A 12,103-nucleotide genomic window follows, 5' to 3' on the forward strand; every position below is an offset into this window, starting at 1 on the left:
GAGGGTGGGGTTTGGAGAGGGGCGGGACTTCACTGCCGTAGAGTCCAATGGCCAAAGCAGTCATTTTCTCCAGGGGAACTGATCTCTACCACCTGGAGATCAGTTGTAATAGCGGGAGATCTCCAGCCACCACCTGGATTTGCTGTTTGTTTTCACATATGAAAACAAACAGCAAATCAGGCTACTACATACAACAATGCCAAGAAATGGTATTCACATTAAAGAATCAATCACGATTCACCAACCAATAATAAGCAAGACCTTATAAATATTAAAGTCCTTGTCTGACTTTTGTTATAAGACAGATTCTTGTACTGTTCCTGTGAAGTCCATGGCTTATTATTTTGTGTAAATACACGTTACCAAGTCCATCCTTTTTCTTTTTTACAGGGATCCGGTTATTCACCTCTTTCGAAAATATTTCTTCTTCAGAAAATACATTCTTCAGAATGTTGATCACTCCAGGATCAGAGGAGCATGCCTGTTCTATTAGGTGCTGTGGAACACAGGCAGGATGCTGCTGCTGCAGTCGCCTTGTTTGTGGGCTTCCAAGAGGCACCTAGTTGGCCACTGTGTGAACAGACTGCTGGACTTGATGGGCCTTGGTCTTATGTTCTTACCCCATTAATAATGACATCTGTGGCTGAGCTTATCTCTTGGTACATACCCTTGAAAGATGGACTGTATAAGGAAACAGACAGCAATCTTGCTAGTTCCTTCCCTTTAGAACTCGTATGTTCCCATTACCTGGAGATTCTGGAGAGCCGCTGCCAGTTTGAGTAGACAATTGTGACTTTGATGGACCAATGGTCTGATTCAGTATGAGGCAGCTTCATGTGTAATCATGTGTCTTATCATTAAAGCCTGTCCCGCAGCTTCATTCCAAATCAGGCATGCAATTCTCTGTGTGTGTGTGTTTGTGATGTGCTGTCAAGTTGCTTCTGACTTATGGTGACCCTATGAATTAACAACTTCCAAAATAGCCTAGCATTAACAACCTTGTTCAGGTCTCGAAATCTGAGGGCCATGGCTTCCTTGGTTGAGTCACCCCATCTGCTGTTGGGTCTTCCTCTTTTCCTGCTGCCCTCGACTTTTCCTAGCGTTGTTGTCTTCTCCGGTGGGTCTTGTCTTCTTGTAATGTGTCCAAAGCATGACAGCCTCAGTTGAGTGATTTTAGCTTCTAGGGAGATTTCTGGCTTTATTTGATCTAGAACCCACTTATTTGTCTTTTTGGCAGTCCAGAGTAACCGTAACACTCTCCTCCAACACCACATTTCAAAGGAATCAATTTTCTTCCTGTCAGTTTTCATTGTCCCCCTTTCATACCTATACATGTGTGTTAAGTGCTGCCAAGTCACTTCCGACTCATGGCGACCCTATGAATCAACGTCCTCCAAAACGTCCTATCTTTGACAGCCTTGCTCAGGTCTTGCAAATTGAGGGCTGTGGTTTCCTTTATTGAGTCCATCCATCTCTTGTTGGGTCTTCCTCTTTCCCTGCTGCCTTCCACTTTTCCTAGCATGACTGTCTTTTCTAGTGACTCTTGCCTTCTCATAATGTGACCAAAATATGATATCCTCAGTTTAGTCATTTTAGCTTCTAGGGTCAGTTCAGGCTTCATTTGATCTAGAACACACTGATTTGTTTTTTTTGGCAGTCCACGGTATCCATCTCTCCTCTGACACATTTCAAAGGACTCTACTTTCTTCCTGTCAGCTTTCTTCATGTCCAGCTTTCACACCCATACATAGTAATAGGGAATATGACGGCATGAATTAACTTAATCTTGGTGGCCAGTGACACATCCTTACAACTTAAGGCTCTTTTCTAGTTCCTTCATGGCTCCCCTTCTCAGTCTCAGCCTCCTTGGTTGCAGTCTCCCTTTTGGCTGACGATTGAACCAAGGAACAGAAAACCTTTAAGTCAGTAGGTATGTGCAAAAATACCCACCACCACTTTCTGAATCAGTTCTCCTTTTTTGTCTTTGGTCAGTTTATTAAAGGTAAAGGTCCCCTGTGTAAGCACTGGGTCATTCCTGACCCATGGTGTGACGTCACATCCCGACGTTTTCTAGGCAGACTTTGTTTACGGGGTGGTTTGCCAGTGCCTTCCCCAGTCATCTTCCCTTTACCTCCAGCAAGCTGGGGACTCATTTTACCGACCTCGGCAGGATGGAAGGCTGAGTCAATCTTGAGCCGGCTACCTGAAACTGACTTCAGTTGGGATCGAACTCAGGTCATTAGCAGAGCTTGGACTGCAGTACTGCAGCTTACCACTCTGCGCCATGGGGCTCTTGGTCAGTTTATTACAGCCCATTGTATTAGTCATTCAAGCCCTGACTTGGATAGTCTACACTAGTTGGATCTCATCAAGAGCTCATAAGCTAAACAGGGTGGGCCCTGCATAGTACTCAGATGGGAGACCAGCATGGAAGTCCAGGGTTGCTACACACAGGGCCAGGCAATGGCAAACCACCGTTATTTGTCTCTTGCCTTGAAACTTCATGGGGTTGCCATAAGTTGGCTGTGACTTGATAGTAAAAAAAAAAATCGAACCAGCCATTAGTCTCAATAGGAAATACATTTCTTTGTGCAACCCCCCGCCCATTCAAATAAAATTCTCTGGAGGTGTAGCCCTCACCCCAGGGATCCTTCCTGCCAAATTATGGAACTCCCTGCCCTAGGATGTAGTGATGGCTGCCAACTTGGAAGGCTTGAAGAGGGGAGTGGACATGTTCATGGAGGAATCATAGAGTTGGAAGGGACCACCAGGGTCATCTGGTCCAACCCACTGCACAATGAAGGAAATTCCCAACTATCTCCCCCCCACACACTCACAGTGACCCCTACTCCATGCCCCAAAAATGGCCAAGATGCCCTTCCTCTCATGAACTGCCTATGGTCATAGAATCAGCATTGCTGACAGATGGCCATCTAGCCTCTGCTTAAAAACCTCCAGGGAAGGAGCACTTACCACCTCCCAAGGAAGCCTGTCCCACTGAGGGCTATCCATAGCTACTAGTCATGATGCATACCTATTCTTTCCAGGATCAGAGGAGCATGCCTATTATATCAGGTGCTGTGGAACACAGGCAGGATAATGCTGCTGCAGTCGTCTTGCTTGTGGGCTTCCTAGAGGCACCTGGTTGGCCACTGTGTGAACAGACTGCTGGACTTGATGGGCCTTGGTCTGATCCAGCATAGCATACATGAACACATGAAGCTGCCTTACACCAAATCAGACCTTTTGGTCCATCAGAGTCAGTATTGTATACTCAGACTGGCAGCAGCTCTCCAGGGTCTCAGGCAGAGGTCTTTCCCATCATCTACCTGCCTAGTCCCTTTAACTGGAGATGCCGGGGATTGAACCTGGGACCTTCTGCATGCCAAGAAGATGCTCTACCACTGAGCCACTGCCCCTCCCCTTTCTTATGTTATGTTCAAATTGTGGTCCAAGAGGAGAAAATATCCCAGTTCCAGAGCCCATTAGATTCCACCCGTGCTGTGGAAGCATAGGGCAGCATTGCTGTGGGAATGAGTTTTTAAATTTTTGTACACAGCATGCACAAATGGAGGGTAAGTCTGGGTCGCAAAAAAAATACAAACGGAGCACATGAAAGAGGGGAACGAAACCCTTCGCCCCCTCATCATGTCTTACTTTGCTAGACTCTTTCACTTTTAACAGTTTTCTCCCAGCTTGGCGCCAGACAATTGCGCTAAAAGAAAGAATCGCCGAACGTTTAAGGTGCAGACAGGGCAGGGAAGTAAGCTTCTCCCTGCTTTTATTACATGCAGCAGAGAGCTGCCTGGTTTTCTCCCTTACTGGAACTCATAACAGTTGGGGGGGGGAATTCAATATGGGGAAACGGTGCAGCTCTTGAGCTTTTACGTGAAAGGAGCTTTTTTGCGAGCGTAGCGTCCGAGGAACTGAGATGGTTGTGGGCCTACATCTGGATCAGTTCACATTTCGGAGGAACCCTGATGCCAGAAGAGATTCATGACTCAGTTTCTTCAGGGCTCAGCTAATTTGTTGTGGGAGAATCACTCAGGCAATGCAGGTCAAGCTACCCGCCCTTCTACTAAGCCTCAAATCTTTAAGAGAGCCAGCACGGTGCAGTGGTTAAGAGCAGTGGTTTGGAGCGGTGGACTCCAGACTGGAGAACCGGGTTTGATTCTCCGCTCCTCCACATGAGCAGCGGAGGCTAATCTGGAGAACTGGGTTTGTTTCCCCACTCCTACACACGAAGCCAGCTGGGTGACCTTGGGCAAGTTACAGTTCTATTAAGAGCTCTCTCAGCCCCACCTACCTCACAGGGCATCTGTTGTGGGGAGGGAAAGGTGATTGTAAGCTGGTGTGATTCTTCCTTAAGTGGTAGAGAAAGTCGGCATGTAAAAACCAACTCTTCTTCTTTTTCTTCTTCTACTATGGAAGAGCTAATTCGGAGTAAAAGCATGCTCATGGAAATGTGCTCCAAACTGCCAATGCGGGTTGGAATTCCAACTTTACCAGTCTCTTCTGGAAGCATAGAGAGCCCCATTGTAACATTCTTTCAGAATCCTGAATGCAGACCTTAAATACCCTTATTTATTTATTTGTCATTCTTATAGCCCACTCTCCCCAGCAGAGCTAAGCTCAGAGCGGCTTCCAATGAAACAAGTACATTATTTTGAATTATTAAAATACATTAAAACCATTGGTAACAATAACATCTAGCCCCTGTTTGCAGAGGCTTAAGGATGGACACCCCACCCAGCCAAAATCTATATTGTTTTTATCCTGCTGCCTGGGGTGTGATGTCAGCCACTTAGACAGCAGGTAAAGCAGGAAAACACATTTTAGAACCAGTCCATCGTCAACCTGTTCTGATGGGTGTGGAGAGGGAGCGGGTGTTTCTAATCCGTGTTCGAAATTGCAAATATGGGGGGCGAGGGGGGTCCCAGTTGTTGGAAGAGTTGCAATGTCTAGCGTGCAAAGGAACTCAGAAGAAGACCCAGCAGGGTACTGAATTAGAAATTACATGCAAAGGTGACAATAAAGTTATCAAAAAGATAAGAGGAGGAGAGAGGGGACGTCAACGTACGAATCAATTAGTTCTATCGAACAGAGAAACGTGGTTTATATCATGCAATCATCTGAATGAACGACGGAAACTACTGTAATATAAAAAGCAATAAAAATGTTTATATATATATATATATATATATATATATATATATATATATAACATTTTTATGTTATATATATATTTATATTTTTATTTTATATATATATATATATATATATATATAAAACAATGGGAGGAGAGGGTCGGGGATTCCCCCCAACTGAACTCCGGGAGGGATTCCCCCCCGCGCGCCCCGCCGCCGCCCTCCCCTTTTCCCCGGGCCGGCTGCGCTAGGCGGCGGCGGGAGCGCACGGGGCGCGCAGCCCGCTCCGGCCCAGCGCGAGGCGGAGCCTGCCTCTCTCCCCCCCCCCCTTGCAGCAGCAGCAGCAGCCTGGGCGATCCCTCCCCGCCGGAGAGAGAGGGAGAGAGAGGGAGAGAGGGGAGGGGAGGGGAGGCCGGGGTGGGGGGGCGCCGCCTCCCGCTCTCCTGCTGGCTCCTCCCGCCTGGGGCGCGCTGGAGGCCGGCGGGAGCGCGGCGCCTCTGCCTGGCTGGGCGCGGGGATGCGGAGGAGCCGCTGAGCCGACGGAGGAGGAGGAGGAGGAGGAGGAGGAGGGGGGGAGGCGGGCTGGCCGGCGGGCGGGCGGGATCCCGCCGGCACGATGCGCCGCCTCGCCGCCCTGCTCCTGCTGGCCGTCGCCGTCTCCCGGGCGGCGCAGGTGAGTGGCCCTGGCTGGGGGAGGAGGGTGGAGGGTGGGGCGAGGGGGGCGGGGAGGAGATCTGCCCCGGGGGGGGGGATCTCCGATCCAGGATCAGGGCCACGTGCCCTCCTTTCTTGCCAAGCGGGCCAACTAGGAGTCAAGGGGATCTGCCCGGGGGGGGGGGATCTCCGATCCAGGATCAGGGCCACGTGCCCTCCTTTATTGCCAAGCGGGCCAACTAGGAGTCAAGGGGATCTGCCCGGGGGGGGGGGGATCTCCGATCCAGGATCAGGGCCACGTGCCCTCCTTTCTTGCCAAGCGGGCCAACTAGGAGTCAAGGGGATCTGCCCGGTGGGGGGATCTCCGATCCAGGATCGGGGCCACGTGCCCTCCTTTCTTGCCAAGCGGGCCAACTAGGAGTCAAGGGGATCTGCCCGGGGGGGGGGGAATCTCCGATCCAGGATCGGGGCCACGTGCCCTCCTTTATTGCCAAGCGGGCCAACTAGGAGTCAAGGGGATCTGCCCGGGGGGGGGGGCATCTCCGATACAGGATCGGGCCCACGTGCCCTCCTTTCTTGCCAAGCGGGCCAACTAGGAGTCAAGGGGATCTGCCCGGGGGGGGGCATCTCCGATCCAGGATCAGGGCCACGTGCCCTCCTTTCTTGCCAAGCGGGCCAACTAGGAGTCAAGGGGATCTGCCCGGTGGGGGGATCTCCGATCCAGGATCGGGGCCACGTGCCCACCTTTATTGCCAAGCGGGCCAACTAGGGGTCAAGGGGGCGGGGTTTGGTTGTGTGTCTGAATATGGGGGGGATCGACTGGATCGCCGCGAGGAGGCGCCGTTCGTTTGTTTCCGAAGTTCAGCCTTCCTCCCCCCCCCCGCCCCCTCCACCCTATTGCGCATCATGGTCCGATTCAAGCATATATATTATCCATTTTTAATATCGATGCTATATAATGGATGTGTTTCTCCTACTGTCTCCCTGCCTCCTTCCTCAGTCCACGCCCACCTCCAGCCATCTCGGTTCTGGACGCTCCCCCCCCCCCCCTTACAGCATATTGTGAGTTTACTACTATTTCCTTTTCGGGATCTGGAGGCCAGAATTCATATCCGGGGTTGTTATTCGCATGTGTACAAGCGCACACGTGTTCATGTGCACATGAGTTCTTGCGCATGTGTGTTCATGTGCAGGTCTGTTCATGTGTGTGTGTGTCGGGCATCCTATTGTGTCTGGAAACGATGTGTAGGCCTGTCTTTTCCCCTCCCCCCGTCTCAAGGTGCGCCGGCTCCTCCCTCCCCCCCCTGAAATTTCGGAGGGTAACTCAGAGAGGGGTGTCAATCTGGGAGGTCTCCGGGGTTGGCTGCGCTCACACTTCGAAGCCGATGTGACTTCAGCGTGTTTCCACGCCGTGACTTGCTGTGGCGTGTGCGCGCATACGCAGAAAACCAAGCTAGGGACACCAGGGTGGTGTGAATGGAAGACACATTGCAGCGTTGGTAGCTCGGTACACTTACAGCCCGTTCCTGAGACAAGAAACGGCTGGATATGGCATCCAAAAATGGGGCCCCATAGGAAATAGTGAGGCTGTGCCACCAGAACGGTGGCGCGGCAACACTGTAGGGTAAGGGGGCGTTCCCGGCCTAAAAAGGGTAAGCAAGCTACCTAATGGCAGCTCTGCTCCCCCAGAATGCACCAGAAACGTCTTCTGTGGTGCTGGCGTGAGGACTTGCCTGGGAATGCCTCCCGGGATGCCGGTGGGAGGAGGCCGCGACTGCGTCCCATGGCCACGCTGTCACGGCAATCCAGGAGAGCCGGCATAAGTGCCCCTATGCGAGCGTCTGTGCCAGTGTGCAATGCACAAGTGGCACGGAAGCTGGCATGGGGTTCACGCTGCCTCCTATGCCTGTTTGGCCCCCAACCTCAGGAATGGGCTGTAATTGTGGTTTACCGCCACATCGCCACATGTTGGTCTTAGAATGAAAGATGATGAGCAGATTCCCCCTTGCGTGTGGATGGAACAGGGACTTCATGAGAGCATGGCGGTTTTTCAAACAGGGGAACTCTGGGAAGCTTGTTGGCAGGTTCTTGAGGGGAGGGGCTGTGGCTCAGTGGTAGAGCCTCTGCTTGGCTCTACCCAAGGTCCCATGTTCAATCCCTGGCATCTCCAGTTAAAGGGACTGAACAGGTAGGTGATGTGAAACACCTCTGCCTGAGACCCTGGACAATATTGACTTTGATGGACGAAGGGTCTGATTCAGTATAAGGCAGCTTCATGTGTTCATGTGAGGACAGCTCTGCAAGGCTTTCCCATTGACCTATGGAATGTGATACCATGTCCCAGAGGCCCACACGATGCTCTCCCACATGTATGTGTGTGTAGGAGATAACTATCTTGCAAGGAAGTTTTTTTCCTGCCATATTGATCTTCTCGAGAAGATCAATGAACATGAACATATGAAGTCTTTCACATCACCTACCTGCCTGGTCCCTTTAGCTGGAGATGCTGGGGATTGAACCTGGGACCTTCTGCATGCCAAGCAGATGCTCTACAAACTGAACCACAGCCCCTCCTCCATGAACTGTGTGCCTTCTAGCCATAGCCGAGCAGTTTGCGACGTGCGGTGGATTCTCAAAGGCTTCAGTGCCTGCCAGCCAATATTCAAATACTCTGAGTTTTCTTGGCAGGCGCGTCAAGGTGGAAAGTGCTCCCTGAAGGTAGAAAACGTTTTTTGAAAAGTCTCATCGTTCTAGAAGAAAATCCCCTCTAGCGAGCCGAGCCACCACAAAAGTGTCCCTCGAGGCATTAGTAAGAGTGGTGTTAACTCTAATTGTGGGCTGTTAGGAAAATGTTCAGAGGGTGCTTTGCGAATGGGTGACTGTTCGAGCATAGGATTTGTAAGAGGGCAGGACGTGAGCATTTAGGGAAATCAGGCCCGGAAGCTCGTCTTGAATGTGTGAAGCTGCCTTATACTGAATCAGACCCTTGGTCCATCGAAGTCAGCATTGTCTTCTCAGAGTGGCAGCGGCTCTCCCCAGCCTCAGATAGAGATCTTTCACATCCCCTACTGCCAGATCCTTTAACTGGCGATGCTGGGGATCGAACCTGGGACCTTCTGTATGCCCAGCGGATGCTCTGCCACTAAGCCGCAGCCCCAGCATGGCAAAGTGGTTAAGAGCCGTGGTTTGGAGCTGTGGACTCTAATCTGGAGAGCCGGGTTTGATTCCCCACTCCTCCACATGAAGCCAGCTGGTTGACCTTGGGTTAGTCACATTTCTCTGAACTCTCTCAGTCTCACCTACCTCACAAGGTGTCTATTGTGGGGAGGGGAAGGGAAGGTGCTTGTAAGCCAGTTTGATTCTCCTTACAAGGTAGAGAAAGTCAGAATATAAAAACTAACTTTTCTTCGCCTATCCGGCTTTGGGAAGCTTCCCAGGTTTTGGCATTTGGTAAAACTGAAACCCAAATATTGCCAAAATGGCTAATTTCGGGTTTATTTTCGGTTCGGGTATATCGATATATACAACCTTACTCTGAACCCTCAGCCCCACCTACTTTACAAGGTCTCTGTTGTGAGGAGAGGAAGGGAAGAAGATTGTAAGCTGGTTTGAGACTGTAGAGAAGAAGCGGGGTATAAAAACCAACCCTCCTCCTCCTCCTTTTGAGGCTGAAGTCCTGGCCAAGGCCTGTTTCAAAACGGTTGAATGAATCTGGGACCAGCTTGCGGAAGGGTAGCCATGGTGTTGGGTCTGTCGCGACAAAAAATAAATAAATGGAATTAAGTGGACTCTCATCCACAAAAGCTTCTATGCTAGAATTAACATTTGTTAGGATTAAAAGTGCCAGAAGACCGCTGTTTGTTCTCAGATGAACCAGGGCTGTTTCAAGCCTGTTTAAGATCAGGAACATTTCTCTACCTTCCTGTTTGACCCGAACATTCCCATTGGGATCTTGCTTCTTCCTTGTGTGACTCAAACCTGTGATTCTTTCTTTCCCCTCTGTTGTCGGTTTCCTCGTGCAAAAATTGCCCTGTGAAACATGAGTATTTTTTCCAGTATTCTTTGCGTGCCAATGCATCAACGCTATGCATACGTTATAGACACAAATTACATGCATCGGACGTATAAATATTTATACTTTTTGTATTTAAAAAAATGTGCCGTGTGGACACGCAGTACAAACGGATCTACAAAAAAAAGGGACTAACGAAAACCAGTGATAAAAATGGAAATGCATTTTTTTTTAAAAAAGAAACAAAATAGAGAACCTTTGTCAGTCCCTAGTTGTGGGCGCATGATCAGCAGATATTCTCGGTCAGTCATCTTCAGCCCGTAGGTAGGAAACCTCAGGTGAGTCATGGATCCCTACTTGCTGGGCCCGGAGCCCCCATATAGCCATCAATCTTTGACACTTTTTGGAAGGACCTGTTAATGTACATGCATAGAGAGCAAGGGCTACTAGTTAAAATGGATACTAGTCGTGATGCATGCCTATTCTCTCCAGGATGAGAGGAACACGCCTATGATATTAGGTGCTGTGGAACACAGGCAGGACGGTGCTGCTGCAGTCGTCCTTTTTGTGGGCTTCCTAGAGGCCCCCGGTTGGCCACGGTGTGAACAGACTGCTGCACTTGATGGGTCTGGGTCTGATCCAGCTGGGCTTTTCTTATGCAGGTTCCAGGTTCATTCCCTGATGCCTCCAGTTAAAGGGACTAGGCAAGTAGGAGATCTGAAAGACCTCAACCTGAGACCCTGGAGAGCCGCTGCCAGTCTGAGTAGACAATACTGACTTTGTTGGACCAAGGCTCTGTTTCAGTATAAGGAAGCTTCATGTGTAAGGCTGGGGACCCTGGTTTACATCATTCTCATCTCCTCCATTTTACCCTCACAACAACCCTGTGAAGTAGGTTAGGCCGAGAGAGTATGACAGGCCCAAGGTCACCCTATAAGCTTCCACAGTATGAGTGGGGAATTCGAAACCCGGGTCTCCCAGATAAAACAATGATGTATTGATAAAACAAATATAATGGGTTGGATCCAGACTTTCTCCCTCCCCCAGTTGCAGACCACGGATCTCCACGAAATGCTACTCCTGGAGATAGGAGAATCCAGAGGAATGACATGAGGAAAGTCTGCAGCAGGAAGGGGAAATTGGTGGAAATCACCCACTTAGTCTGGATCCGTCCCGTTGTGTTTTGTTACCCAAAATAAATCCTTCATGCTCAGCTTATTAAACGCACAGTGACAGAAATGCAACATCTCTATCTAGGCATTCATAAAACCATTGGGAACGGGGACGGAGTTTTCGACTGTGCACAGGCAGCCATGGCTTCTCATAAGAACATAAGAGAGGCCCTGCTGGATCAGACCAAAGCCCATCAAGTCCAGCAGTCTGTTCACACAGTGGCCAACCAGAGGCCTCCAGGGAGCCCACAAACAAGACGACTGCAGCAGCACCATCCTGCCTGTGTTCCACTGCACCTAATATCATAGGCATGCTCCTCCGATCCTGGAGAGAATAGGAATACATCATGACTAATATCCATTTTTCCTAGTAGCCATGGATAGTCCTCTCCTCCATGAACATGTCCACTCCCTTCTTCAAGCCTTCCGAGTTGGCAGCCATCACCACATATTGGGGCTGGGAGTTCCACAATTTCACTACGCGTTGTGTGAAGAAATGCTTCTTTTATCTGTTTTGAATCTCTCACCTTCCACGTTCAGCAGATTCTCCTCCCGTTAAAATTGGGAGCTTTCCTTCCGCTTAAGTAGCCTTCCTTGGACCGAAGTGGGTTCTGTGCTGGCAGAAGACCCATTTGTATTGGAAGTACCCTTCCCCTGCTGGAGGAAGGCTTCCGGCTTTGATGAGCGGAATGATAGACCGCATGCCATTGATTCAAGCCCGTGATTCACTCTTTCCCCTTTTTACTCTTATATCAATTAGCCCCCCCAGCTTAAAAATTCAGATGACCAGGAGATTCTTTTATGTTTTCCCCACAGAACAGAGAACCTGAGCTTGAAACTTCAAATTCTTATAATGTGATATATTTATTAGGTGTACACAATAGAATGGATTAAAATGCTAGGCCTGGAATACAGGCTACACATAAAACCACCAGTATAAACAGTTACAAAAATAATCAACACCACTGATGAGGTACAAAATATATTTTCCTTTCCCTCGATTTAACAGCCAATGGCTATCCATCAACCACTTCACACTTTAAAAAGGGAAAATGAAATTTAATTTTCCCGTGATGCTATAAAGAGAAGAGTCACCACATCTCTCACGCAATTGAGCG

General features: G+C 49.6%; 1 protein-coding gene across 1 annotated transcript in view; it reads left to right on the forward strand.

Annotated features, from left to right (window-relative positions):
• Nucleotides 1-5,800: 5,800 nt before the first annotated feature.
• OLFM2 (olfactomedin 2) overlaps nucleotides 5,801-12,103 on the forward strand; it is a 240,665-nt gene continuing 234,362 nt past the window's right edge. The window contains exon 1 of the mRNA XM_056867383.1: nucleotides 5,801-5,820. The gene's annotated coding sequence lies outside the window, so the exon portion shown is untranslated. The remainder of the gene's footprint in view (nucleotides 5,821-12,103) is intronic.

This window comes from Euleptes europaea, chromosome 1, assembly GCF_029931775.1.
Source record: "Euleptes europaea isolate rEulEur1 chromosome 1, rEulEur1.hap1, whole genome shotgun sequence".
In the NCBI taxonomy this organism is placed as follows: Eukaryota; Metazoa; Chordata; class Lepidosauria; order Squamata; family Sphaerodactylidae; genus Euleptes; species Euleptes europaea.